Source organism: Malaclemys terrapin, chromosome 4 (genome assembly GCF_027887155.1).
Source record: "Malaclemys terrapin pileata isolate rMalTer1 chromosome 4, rMalTer1.hap1, whole genome shotgun sequence".
In the NCBI taxonomy this organism is placed as follows: Eukaryota; Metazoa; Chordata; order Testudines; family Emydidae; genus Malaclemys; species Malaclemys terrapin.
This window is the reverse complement of record NC_071508.1, coordinates 84571182-84583619: the sequence shown is the minus strand read 5'-3', so window position 1 is coordinate 84583619 and position 12438 is coordinate 84571182. Positions and strand designations below refer to the sequence as shown.

The following is a 12438-nucleotide window of genomic DNA, read 5'->3' as shown; positions in this document are numbered from 1 at the left end:
GTGTGTTCCTATCATTCACACCATTAAAAGCCACCACACTGCCAGGTTTCTTTCAGGATGTGACACTACTGGAAGGCTGGCTGGGAAGAACAAATTATCTTACTGGAAGGCATTTGATTCAGCTTCCAAAGACTCTCTCCTCTCTCTGAGAGTCCTCGGAACAGCTGAGAGACTCTCTGATGAGGTCATAACTGCACTGGAGGCGTTCATATGCTGAGTTTACCATTTGAAGACCAACATTATGACACTTGCAGAGCTAGGTTGGTGGATGTTTTCCAAGAAATAGACAAATGGAGAAAAACTGCCACTGACAAGGGACGCATTCATACCTGCTATCAAGAGGCCAAATTATCAAGCAATGGAATGGCTTCGGGATGATTGAGCGCATCCAGAACTACTCTCACTATCAGGCATGGATGAATCTTGGGAGATGAACTGATCAAAACCAGTTATGTGTGAAATATCACATGCTCCCGAATCAATCCTTCAGGTAATCAAAAGCAAAGACCAGATGTTCACTATCCTGCAAATGTTTGGCCAGAAGCCTGCCTTGTATGGAGATATGCAAGTGTGGCGCAGATGAGGATCAGTGTGACATGTCTAGCAGTGGTGCCCTAGACAGAGAGGACATCGATGATGACTTTGATAAATAAATGGTTTCACTCCTACATGTCAACGCTAACTACCCTTGGATTACCAAAGATCAACGTCTTTTATATAAGCAATGCATCCCTGGTGTTAAAGTATAATTTTAAAAAGTTGATTTTTAAACATTTTCTCAAATACATAACTACTTAATTGTAGTAGGTTTGTCAGGTTTGGTACCATTGTGTTCATGCAGAAAGGGTTTTCGAATGATACCTAACTTGACCCATTTCCGACAACATTGTTCCAGTTTCAATTCCACCAACTGGAGGACTTGAAACTGGAAGTGCAGGGGGGGGGGGGGTCAGAATCTCCCCTGCCACACCACAGAGGATGACACCATTTAAATTATGATTCTGTAGAATTTTATGAGTCAAATGACATCTCCCTTACCGTTCTATCACTAACTTGCCCATGGAATGAGATTTTACTACGTTATGCTCCCAGGCTAATATAGGCTTTTATAGATCTAAATCAATACCTTGGACAAGATTTATGGAGCTATACCCATTTATGCTGTTTTACAGTTTGCCCCCTTGAATTTTACACCCAGGACACATATACAGAGATTATTACAAGCACCACTGAAGTGCAGTCACCTCTGAGGTGGAGCACTGCAGCCATTCGACAGTACAAAGCAATTTAGAATCCCTTTTCTTCCACTAGCAGCGATGGAGCAGCAAAACTCAAGGACAGAAGTTTGATTTTCAGAGCTTCTTTATAATATGTACTTCTGGTTGACGCTGCCTTAATTCTAGACAAACATATCAGCCTGAGAGGGACGATCCAGCAAGAAAGGAGTTCACTGATTGTTCAAGACTTGCCAGCTTACCCCATCAATGCTGATCTAATGAGCACTAATTCTCTAGCAACTGAAGGAAAGATAACACATGATAGTGAAGACTTAATGGACAAGATCCTCTTTATATGCTAATCCAACGTTTATGAAGAGCTTGAAAAGAAGTTTATGGAGGAGGGGAAAGTTTGGGAGTGGGGTTGCTCTGAACTACTGTACTAGATTTGATTAGCCAGGTTCAATGGCAATACGCAAGCAGAGGATGAAATAAATCCTTCCCTGCCCCCCACTAACGGGAACCAGTTCCAATTCCCCACTCAGTGTGGAATTTACAGTGTACAAGAGAAACTTCTAAAGCTGCCCAGCTTCCCTTCAGGCTAATATTATATTAAAAACAGTTACGAACATGCCCATATGCAACCCTGGAAATTACCTATATCTTTTGCATTTTGTGGGATGGGGTGGTTGGAAGATGTTAGATGCCTTTGAGTTTATGAACAACCTCTGACTTGTAACAGACAACAATGGGTGTATCACTTACAAAGAAGCTAACAGGAATGTGGCATGCTAACCAATCAGAAACAGGCACGTTGGTCCAAACTGGCACAGATGCTAGTATCTGTTGCTGCAGAGCCAGGGCTTCAACTCAGTTTGCTTTCTTTCCTATTCACTATCAGATAGAATCACCGCCTAAACTTCATATCACAAGCATCCAGCACAGATGGTATTTGTACCTTAAAGTGCAGATATAGGCAGAAAAGTGGTGCTGTAAAAGACATTGTATTTATCCCCTCTCCATGACAACAGGGGATGGCTCACTTGATAAATTGCCCTGTTCTGTTCATTCCCTCTGAAGCACCTGGCACCAGCCACTGTCAGAAGACAGTAGACTGGGCTAGATGGACCACTAGTCTGACACAGTATGCCCATTCTTGTGTGACTTCCAAATCCAGTTGGCTCCGTTTTCAAACGAACGTGCTTTTTCTGGCTGCCAGCACAGCAATCTTCATCTAGGAAGTGAGAAACTATCTGGGTCTTTTTGCTTCATACATCAACATGGATAATGGAGAGACTAGAAACTGACCAGACAACTCTGTTGCTGGCTTAGAAAGCAGAACAGGCTCCAGTTCACTCCACTACATCTGTATTGGGCTTGCAGGGCTAACAGGAGGAAACATTTGTTGTGATGATACAAGTAGCAGACCTTACTCAAATATATTTATGGGAAGCAGATCTGAGAAGCAAAATGAGGCCATTTTTATATATTTACTTGTTGGCTATGACGAGCACAGGTATTGCCAGTATATTTAGCTCCCTGGGTGCTAAATCTTCCTTTGAAAATAAACAAGAAAATAGCCACTTTCACCTTCTTGTTACAGATAGGTTTTTCTCTGGAAGGCGGAACTCCCACTGCTGGACTCTTAAAATTCATCCCCAGTGTTCTTCAGTGTAGACCAAAACCAAAAGTACCTTTGTAGAGTCTTGCTTCACTCTCAGTCCACATAGGAGCTGACAAACCAGAACAAACCAATCACTCTTCTAGTCAGGATCCTGTCTCCATCTGTGGCCAATGCGTTATGCAAAGAAAGATGCAAGACTCCCAGAACATATCTAAATATACAAAACTCTCCACTAGGGGAAGGTGGAGAAAGGAAAAATTATCTCAATCTGACTCCTACTGGTAAACAACAAGTTTACTCAGCTCAGTTGACTCTGTTTCCCCAGAATAATTAACCCAAGGGGGAAGGAATATTGGTGCCCTTTAATTAACATTACCATTTTCTAGTCTATCTTGATGAGGGTGGCAGGCAGTTTGGCATTGAAAAGCCATGACTGGAAGTCCCTTCACTTTATTTATTTAAATATGACTTTTATTAAATGAAATCCAGAAACTCACAAAATCCTGAGGGTGACATAGCATCAATAGAAATAACGACTACCCTACTACTTGTATGACTTTAGTGCCAGGACAAACAGATTCTTTTTATATGCCACTGTAACCTTCACCTCCTCACAAACATTAGGCTTTACCAAATCTTTACTGTTTTGTAGCTGTCTTTTCAGGACACTTTTCTTTCATTTTCCGAAAAATTTGCTTGTCTGCCTTCACAGTTTCAGAGAGTTTAAGGCCAGAAGGGACCATTTGATTATCTAGTCTGACCTCCTGCATATCACAGGCCATTAAATTTCACCCTGTTTTGAGCCCAATAATTTGGGTTAGACTAAACCATTCCAGTCATCAGGAGACTAAACTTCCTTGTTCTCTGCAGACAACTCCACCATCCTGCCTGTCACTTAGGCCCATAACCTGGTTATCATCTTTGAGCTGAACCCCTCTCTAAGTCCTCACATCCAGGCTATGTTTAAGTCTTGCAGATTCCTTCTGCATAACGTATCTAAGAGAGGGCCTTTCCTATTCATCCACACAGCTAAAATGTTCTTCCAGGCTCCCATTATCTTATCTTGGAAGTACTGCAACATTCTTCTCTCTGGCCCTGAGATGCAATCTTGCTCCACTTATATCCATTCAGCATGCTGCTGCAAAGATCATTTTCCTAGCCCAGCGTTCTCAAACTGTGGGTTGGGACCCCAAAGTGGGTTGTGACAGGGCTGGCATTAGACTTGCTGGGGCGTGGGGCTGAAGCTAGGGTTGCCAGGCATCCGTTTTTTGACTGGAACGCCTGGTCAAAAAGGGACCCTGGTGGCTCTGGTCAGCACCGCCAACCGGGCCGTTAAAAATTCGGTCGGCGGTGCAGCAGGGGCCCAGGGCTAAGACAGGCTCCCTGCCTGCCCTAGCTCCACAAACTCCCGGAAGTTTCAGAGTAACAGCCGTGTTAGTCTGTATCCGCAAAAAGAAGAACAGGAGTACTTGTGGCACCTTAGAGACTAACAAATTTATTAGAGCATAAGCTTTCGTGGACTACAGCCCACTTCTTCGGATGCATATAGAATGGAACATATAATGAGGAGATATATATACACACATACAGAGAGCATAAACAGGTGGGAGTTGTCTTACTAACTCTGAGAGGCCAATTAATTAAGAGGAAAAAAAAAAAAAAAAAAAAAACTTTTGAAGTGATAATCAAGCTAGCCGAGTACAGACAGTGTGATAAGAAGTGTGAGAGTACTTACAAGGGGAGATAGTCAACGTTTGTAATGGCTCAGCATGTACATTGGCCAAACCGGACAGTCTCTACGCAAAAGAATTAATGGACACAAATCTGACATCAGGAATCAAAATACTCAAAAACCAGTGGGAGAACACTTTAACCTGTCTGGTCATTCAGTGACAGACCTGCGGGTGGCTATATTACAACAGAAAAACTTCAAAAACAGACTCCAAAGAGAGACTGCAGAGCTAGAATTGATATGCAAACTAGACACAATCAACTCCGGTTTGAATAAGGACTGGGAATGGCTGAGCCATTACAAACGTTGACTATCTCCCCTTGTAAGTACTCTCACACTTCTTATCACACTGTCTGTACTCGGCTAGCTTGATTATCACTTCAAAAGTTTTTTTTTTTTTTTTCCTCTTAATTAATTGGCCTCTCAGAGTTAGTAAGACAACTCCCACCTGTTTATGCTCTCTGTATGTGTGTATATATATCTCCTCATTATATGTTCCATTCTATATGCATCCGAAGAAGTGGGCTGTAGTCCACGAAAGCTTATGCTCTAATAAATTTGTTAGTCTCTAAGGTGCCACAAAAACTCCCGGAAGCGACTGCCAAGTCCTTGCTGCCCCCAGACACATGAGCGGGCAGGAAGGCTCCGCGCACTGCCCATGCCCCGAGTGCCGGCTAAGCAGCTCCCATTGGCCGGGAATTGTGACCAATGGGAGCTGCGGGAGTGGCGGCTGCAGGCGTGGGGGCGGCACTCAGAGCCTCCCTGGCTGCCCATGCCAGAGGGGCCACAGGGACCTGGTGGCTGCTTCCTAGGAGCTGCGGTAAGCGCCGCCGGGACCCCACACCCCAAACCCTCTCCCATACCCAAACCCTCTGCCCCAGCCCACAGTCCCCTCCTGAACCCAAACTCCCTCCTGGAGCCCGCACCCTGCACCCTCCAACCCCCTGGCCCAGCCTGGAGCCCCATCCTGCACCCCAAACCCCTCATTCCCAGCCCCACCCTAGAGCCCACACCCCCAGCTGGAGCCCTCCCCCCTCCCCCCCCGCACCTCTACCCCCCGCCCCAGCCTGGTGAAAGTGAGTGAGGATGGGGGAGAGCAAGCGACGGAGGGAGGGGGAATGGCGCGAGCAGGGTCGGGGCCTCAGGGAAGTGGAGGGGTAGGGCAGGGCCTTGGGGTGTTTGGTTTTGTGCAATTAGAAAGTTGGCAACCCTAGCTGAAGCCCAAGCCCCAGGACCGAATACTGAGGGTTTCGGCCCGGGGTGGTGGGGCTCAGGTTACAGGACCCCGCCTGGGGCTAAAGCCCTTGGGCTTCTGCTTTGGCCCTTCACCTTGGGCGGTGGGGCTCAGGCAGACTCAGGCTTCAGTCTCCGCTCCTGGGGTCGTGTAGTAATTTTTCTTGTCAGGAGGGGGTCGCAATGCAATGAAGTTTGAGAACTCCTGTCCTAGCCCATTGCTTTGACCATGTCACCCGCTCATTATATCCCTCTGCTGGCTTCCCCTTCTCTATCACATCAAACATAAGCTGCTTGTCTTCATTTTTCAGGCCCTTCACGACCTATCCCTACCCTACCTATCATCTCTCATTCAATACTGAAAGGTCAACTCTTGCCTCTGATTAGCCCAGGAAGCCGGCCTCCGTCACCCATTTGTTAAATTTTCAAACAAGCACCTTTTTGCTTTCCCCCATGCTGCTGCTCGGGAGAAGCTACCTGTAAACATCTGCAAAACTAACTTATGATCCTCCTTCAAAACACTCCTTTTCTACAAATAATTTGACAACAGTTCGGCTGCTGGTGATCATGCTGACCAATATTGTCTCACTGTTTCTTTGTACTACCCCATCTGTCTATATCCCGCTGTTGCCTCTTGTCTTATACTTAGATTGTAAGGTCTTTGGAGCAAGGGCTATCTTTCTGCTCTATGTTTATACAGCACCTAGCCTAACAGGGTCCTGTCTCTGACTGGGGATCCTAGGTACCATGATAATACATATAATAATACTAATAATGTGCACCACAGGCAGGAAGAGGAGACCAAGATGCCATGGATGCCCGAAGCTCCTGCAATGGCAGGGAATTGATGAGGTGAGATATGACCAGGTGATCCAGCAGGCAATCCATGCTTCATGCTGCAGAAGGCAAACCCGCATCTTACCAAAATCTCTGCCAATCTGGGCCAGGGTGTGTGTGTGTGGGGGGAGGGAATTCCTTCCTGTCCTCAAATCTCGTGAACAGTTTGACCCTGAGCACATGAGCAAAACACCAGCCAGGCATCAAGACAGAGGATTCTCTGTACCACTTCAGAGCATCGGTCCACCCTGTATCCAGCTGTGGCCAATTGCTGATGCTTCAGAAGAAGATGGGAAAAAAACCTCAGAATACATCTAAACAATTGTGCATTAGGGAAAAGAAACATTTCTTCCTGACCCCTGCAGGCAAATGGTTGAAGCCCCTGAAGCATGAGATTGTCATTGTCTTACTGCAGAGTTGCAAATATTATGAGAATGTTGAGGGCAATGGAGAACTTCCCATTGTCTCCTTGGCCCATAAAAGAAGGGAATGGACACAATGGTTCATAGAGTCACAGATTCCAAGGCCAGAATGAACCACCACAACCATCCAGCCTGCCCCCTTGCATACACAGGCTGTAGAATTTCTCCCAGAAACTGGATTAAAGAATATCTTTTTAAAAAAGATATCCTATGTCTTCTTAATGATGAGCCCACCACCTCCCCTGGTAAGCTGTTCTAATAGTTAATTTCCCTCATTGGTAGGAAATTGTGTCTTATTTCGAGGTTCAATTTGTCTAACTTCAATTTCCAGCCATTGGATCTTGTTATGCCTTTTGTGAGCAAGGTTGAAAAGCCCCCTGTGATTGGCAGGGATCATAGAAATCTATTTGCCACAGAAAAACGCAGAATTTGCATTTTTACACAGAATCTTTAGTTTTTACATGTTGTGAAAAAATAAAAAGAATAAGAACCCAGTTTATCTGCACCTCCATTATCTAGCTCTCCCTACTAACTGAACCAGGGCTGACAGCCCGAGCCTCGCCACCCAGGGCTGAAGCTCTCTGGATTATCTGAATTTTTGATTATCTAGTCTGGCCCCAATCCCAATTACATCAGATAAATGGGGTTTCTTTGTATACCAGTTGAACACAATGTTTTATTGATACCTGTATATATTGTGGCTAGGGAAACTAAAACTCAGCGTCTCATTTTAATCATGGAAAAATGCAAGTTTTTATTTTTTTAAAGCAGATAATTTTGGTTTTTTTTATCACAGAAAACTAGGATCCCTGATGATCAGCTCTCTCATTCTGCATGTAAGCATCTATACACAGTGATCAAGTCACCTCTCATCCTTCCCTTCAATACGCTGAGCTCCTTAAGCCTCACATTGTAGGCTTGTTTTTCAGCCCCTGGATCATTTGTGTGACCCTCCATGAGTTTTTTTTACAATAATCTGCAGTACTGTGAGAATGCCAATATTTGACCCTTACTGGCAGAACTGCTGCTATGATAAGTCATTATTAATCAAATAGGTCAACCATTTATTCTATATGTATTTGTTTTTTTGTTTGATTAGGGTGTTTTGCTTGTTTGTCATAACTGGGCCTTAGTTGTGTCAGTTCTGGTGTTTATATTATATATAGCACTATGACCAGGGCAAACCACTGGAGGGGTGTCTGCACTGCAATTGGGAGATGTGACTGCAGCATGTGTAGACATACCTGAGCTAGACCTAAGCTAGATCAAAGCTAGCACAAGGAACTAGGGCAGCAGCATAATCAGCAGCCACTCAAGTAGAAATGGAGGATCCTGGGCAGACAGGGCTAGCCCACGAAATTGCCCATGTTTCGGTGGCTTCATTGCCATTGTCACTTGAGCTAGCTCAGACACATATACAGGTGCTACCATCACAATGCCTGATTGCAGCATAGATATAAGAGTCAGGATTCCTAGTCTATTCTTTGCTCTGCCATTGATTCACCGTGTGACCTTGAGCAAGTCACTTACTTTCTGTCTGCCTGAGTTTTCACCCATCTGTAGAATAGATACAATAATACTGACTTCCCTTATGATCATGCTGTGACAACACCAATAAGGAGAAAGTAAATATTCTTTCCAGTGCCTTATCCTGGGTGGGGGGAGATAAGCTAATACTTTGTACTTTGTGCATTTTATCAGGAGGATCTCAAAGCATTCTGTGTCTGTACAGCATGTAGCACAATAGGGTCCTGGCACATGACTAGAGCTCCTAGGTAGGCCCTACAATAATAACAAAAAATAATAAGTGAGTCTCACTGCCCCTGTTATCCTTTGTTGAGAGGCAGTGTTAACTAATGGTTAAACCAAGGGATGGGAGTCAATTCCTGGGTTGTAGTCCCAGATCTACTACGGACAGTGCCTCTGTTTCCCCTTTTACAAAACGGTAATAGTGTCTCTCAGATGGAAGGGTCCTCTGCATAAGCAGTGCAGAATAGGCCATCTTTATGTACAACACAGCTCAGGGAGGAGATTCCCCACCGTACCCCTCCACTTTGAAGTGTAATACATTTTCCCAGCAGCAATGAACTGTGTCATCGTAGTTAGGAACATGTTCACTACTGTCATCTATGTGTGGAGTATCTTGGACCAGCTTATTATGACCCCACTTCAGGGAAGTACTTAAGCTCAGGTTTAAATCCCATTGATGTAAATAGGACATAAGCATGTACTTAACATTAGATACATAGTGAATGGCTTGCCTGACTTGTAGCCTGCAGTGGCTGCCGCCAGTAGAGGTCTCATTGTAACAAGTGCTGTTTTTCCGCTCACTCATAATTTTTTTAAAAATTCTCCTTTGGGATTTATTATCTTAGAATCATCTATCGCTATCAAGTCCCTGACCAATGCAGTATAAGTATTAAGGTATTTGTATACATGAAAATGAAAGGATGTTGCACTCTGAGTGCTTTATTTCTTTTACAGACACTTGATAAATACAGTTCAGGTATCAAATTCACCATGCTGCCTATGAATAATTTCAGCTCCTGGAGGGACCATCTTTTCCAGCAGGCAAGAGGGAAATAAGAGGATTCTCCTGTTATTAAGCAATGCAACAAACTGAAAGGAAATACTGAAGCTGGGAAAGCTTCCTTGCCTCTGGTGGGAGGGAGAGCAGGTCCAGCTTCTGAACCTAGCTCCTATGTGACACAAGTGTGCAGGTCCAGTGCAAGAGGATGCCAAAACCAGACAAGGAAGCCTGGGTGTGACAAGCTAGCTCGGACAGGGGCTGGGAACCCATCTCCTAATATCCCAGCCATCACAAATGTCTAAAGGTATCTAAGGAAATCCCAGTACCACTACCAAGGACTAGGGATGGGTAGAAGCCAGATTTTTGTTTAGTGGGAACCTCAAGAATTTCAACATTTTTTTCCCATTCTGAAAAAGGAACAAAAACTAAAAAGTGAAGAAGTTTTCTGCAAAAACAAAATTCTGAAAATTTCTTCCATTTTGGGTCAACTGAAGTGTTTCATTTCAATAAAATCAAAAAATTTCATTCCCAATTCAGCCTTATGAAAAACTTTTGAAAAATTAGTTTCACATCAAAACAATGAATGGCATTGGGCAGAGAAAAATTGAGCCGTGCTGTTCAGAAAAAGCAGGGCACATGGACACCATTTAATTTGTTTCCCAAAACAAAAACTTCTCAAAATCTACAGAAAATGCTGAGTGTCAAAGCTGGCCCGTTTTCTTGCCGAAGAGACCATGTGAATGTACATTGTGCAGCGAGCTCTACCAGGGATCCCCCAGTACATCGCAGGGGTCCCTGCCCCTCATCTCAATCAGCTCTGGCTGAACGCGAAACACACACAAAGAAACTTTCCTGCCCTCGACCTGACCCAGTGCGTGCCAGCCCCGACTCTTCACAGCCACAGGGGACAAAGGAAGGAGGGGAAGGGCCCCTGCTGGGGCGGAGGGGGGGGGAGAAGGGCACAGCGTGGAAGGCGCAGGGGAAGAGCAGAACCAGGGGGACTGGAACAATTTGTATACTGGGGGTGCTGTGCGGAGAGCCATTGAACCAAATGTAAACCCTGTATATGATGATACCCACTTCAAGCCAGGGGGTGCGGTGCGGCAGTCCCTCCAGCCCCCCTAGTTCCAGCACCTATGGCGGACGCTGCAGGTGCCCGGGATCTCTCCTGCCTGTGTCCCGCTGTCCGATCAGCCAGGGCGGGCAAGCGCCAGAGCCTGCCGGAGGAGGCGAGGTTCCTTCCCTTTGCTGGGGAGCCGGGTCTCAGCTCCTGCCAGATGCCCCACGCGGATGCCTTGTCTATTCCCGGGAGAGGGCGACAGATCCTGACCCGGAATCGTCCGTGTGGCTCCAGCGCCCAGCATATGGCCGGCCCCGGCTCCTTGTAGCCACCCCCCGCAACTCCGCTCCAGCGGCGCTGGCGCCCAGCCCCCGGCGCTGCCAACATCTGCTCCGACAGCAGGCTCCAGCACGCCCTGCTCCGGCGCACAACACGGGGCCAGCCCGCTCCCGCTGTGTTTGCCTTCCGCTGCCCTGGGCAACCCCCCCACCCCTGGAGCCCGCTTTGTTCCGGGTGTGAGTTACTCCCTCACCCCCCCCCCCTTCCAACTCCTCTCCTGCGGGAGGAAGCGGAGCCGGAGCCGGAGCCAGCGCAGCGAGAAACGAAAGCAACAGCGGTCGGGCTCCAGAGCCCTCCCTCCGGCTCCCACGCCGGCCCCGGCATCCCCCAGCCCAGCTCAGCATCCGCCAGCTCCGTTGCGGGAGGACTGGACGGGCTCCCCCTGCACCTACCCTGGCGAAGATGGGGAGAGCGCGCTCCAGAGCAGCTGCTGCGGCCACGCTCTGCCTCGCTCCTGCCTCTCCCTCCTCCTCAGCTCAGCCGCGCATTGTCTTCCTCGCCTCCATGGATGGCTCGAGGCGGCGGCGGCTGCTGGAGATTAAATGTTCCAGTGATTCTAACCCGTAGCATGGATGCGGTTGCAAACTGCACATGCTCCCTCCTGACAGCCGGCCTTCTCCAGCACCAGCCCTTAACTCCTTCGCTGCTGTCCTGAGCCAGCAGCGATACAGGGAGGTGATGATGGAGGGGAGATACCCGCACTGACTTTAGCAGGCAAAATCATCTGGCTGCAGGCCTCAGAGCTGCTCCCACCCCCTGGCCTACAGCACCTACAATTGCACCTACAGCACCTCCTATAGAGCAGGATCGGCTTTCAGCGTACTCCTTCTGGCTTGCTAAGGATTAATTCAGGTCACGTTCCCTGCTGCAGTTCTTCCAATTTTTAATAATTTACCTGGTAAATTTACATGCAACGGCTTTGCATCATCTGTAGCTGCTAAACAGAGAAGCAACACAGGTACCAGCTCCTGAGAATTTAGGATTTGCTAGGCCCCATCAGACTCCTGGTCCACTAGGCAGGTAACTGGCTTCCTGGTGATGCTTCAGAGTCCTTGTGTTACATGCTGTAGTTGCCATGAGGGGTTGCAGGAAAAATAGACACCCCACTCCCATCAATATTCCAGGAAAAATAGACACCCCCCTCCCATCAATATTCCAGCTATGATATACCTCCTTGCTTGCCATGGCCAAAATGTGGGACAAAGGTCCAAAACAAAGGATGCAAAAATAGGAGCTAGAAGAGAGCACTTGGGTCACCCAATCTTTGCAGGCCTCAATCACTCCTTCCTCAGTCTGATTTATTACCTAGTCAGGTACTTTACCTGGAATAAATCCTACACTATTGACCTTCTATTGGATGATCTCTAGTGCAGTGTCTGCCACCTACCTCAATTTCCCCCTCATGAGAGCCCCTTTAAGAACTCCAGTCTCAGTTAGGGTGACC

General features: G+C 46.7%; 1 protein-coding gene across 4 annotated transcripts in view; it reads right to left on the bottom strand.

The window, feature by feature from the left end:
- TMEM229B (transmembrane protein 229B) overlaps positions 1–11563 on the bottom strand; it is a 56502-nt gene extending 44939 nt beyond the window's left edge. For 2 of the 4 annotated variants that reach the window (XM_054024744.1, XM_054024748.1), the window contains exon 1: positions 11387–11563. The gene's annotated coding sequence lies outside the window, so the exon portion shown is untranslated. Of the gene's footprint in view, positions 1–10675; positions 11006–11386 lie in introns of those variants that run through there. The other 2 variants (XM_054024743.1, XM_054024746.1) reach the window with 1 other exon arrangement.
- Between the last annotated feature and the right edge of the window lie 875 nt (positions 11564–12438).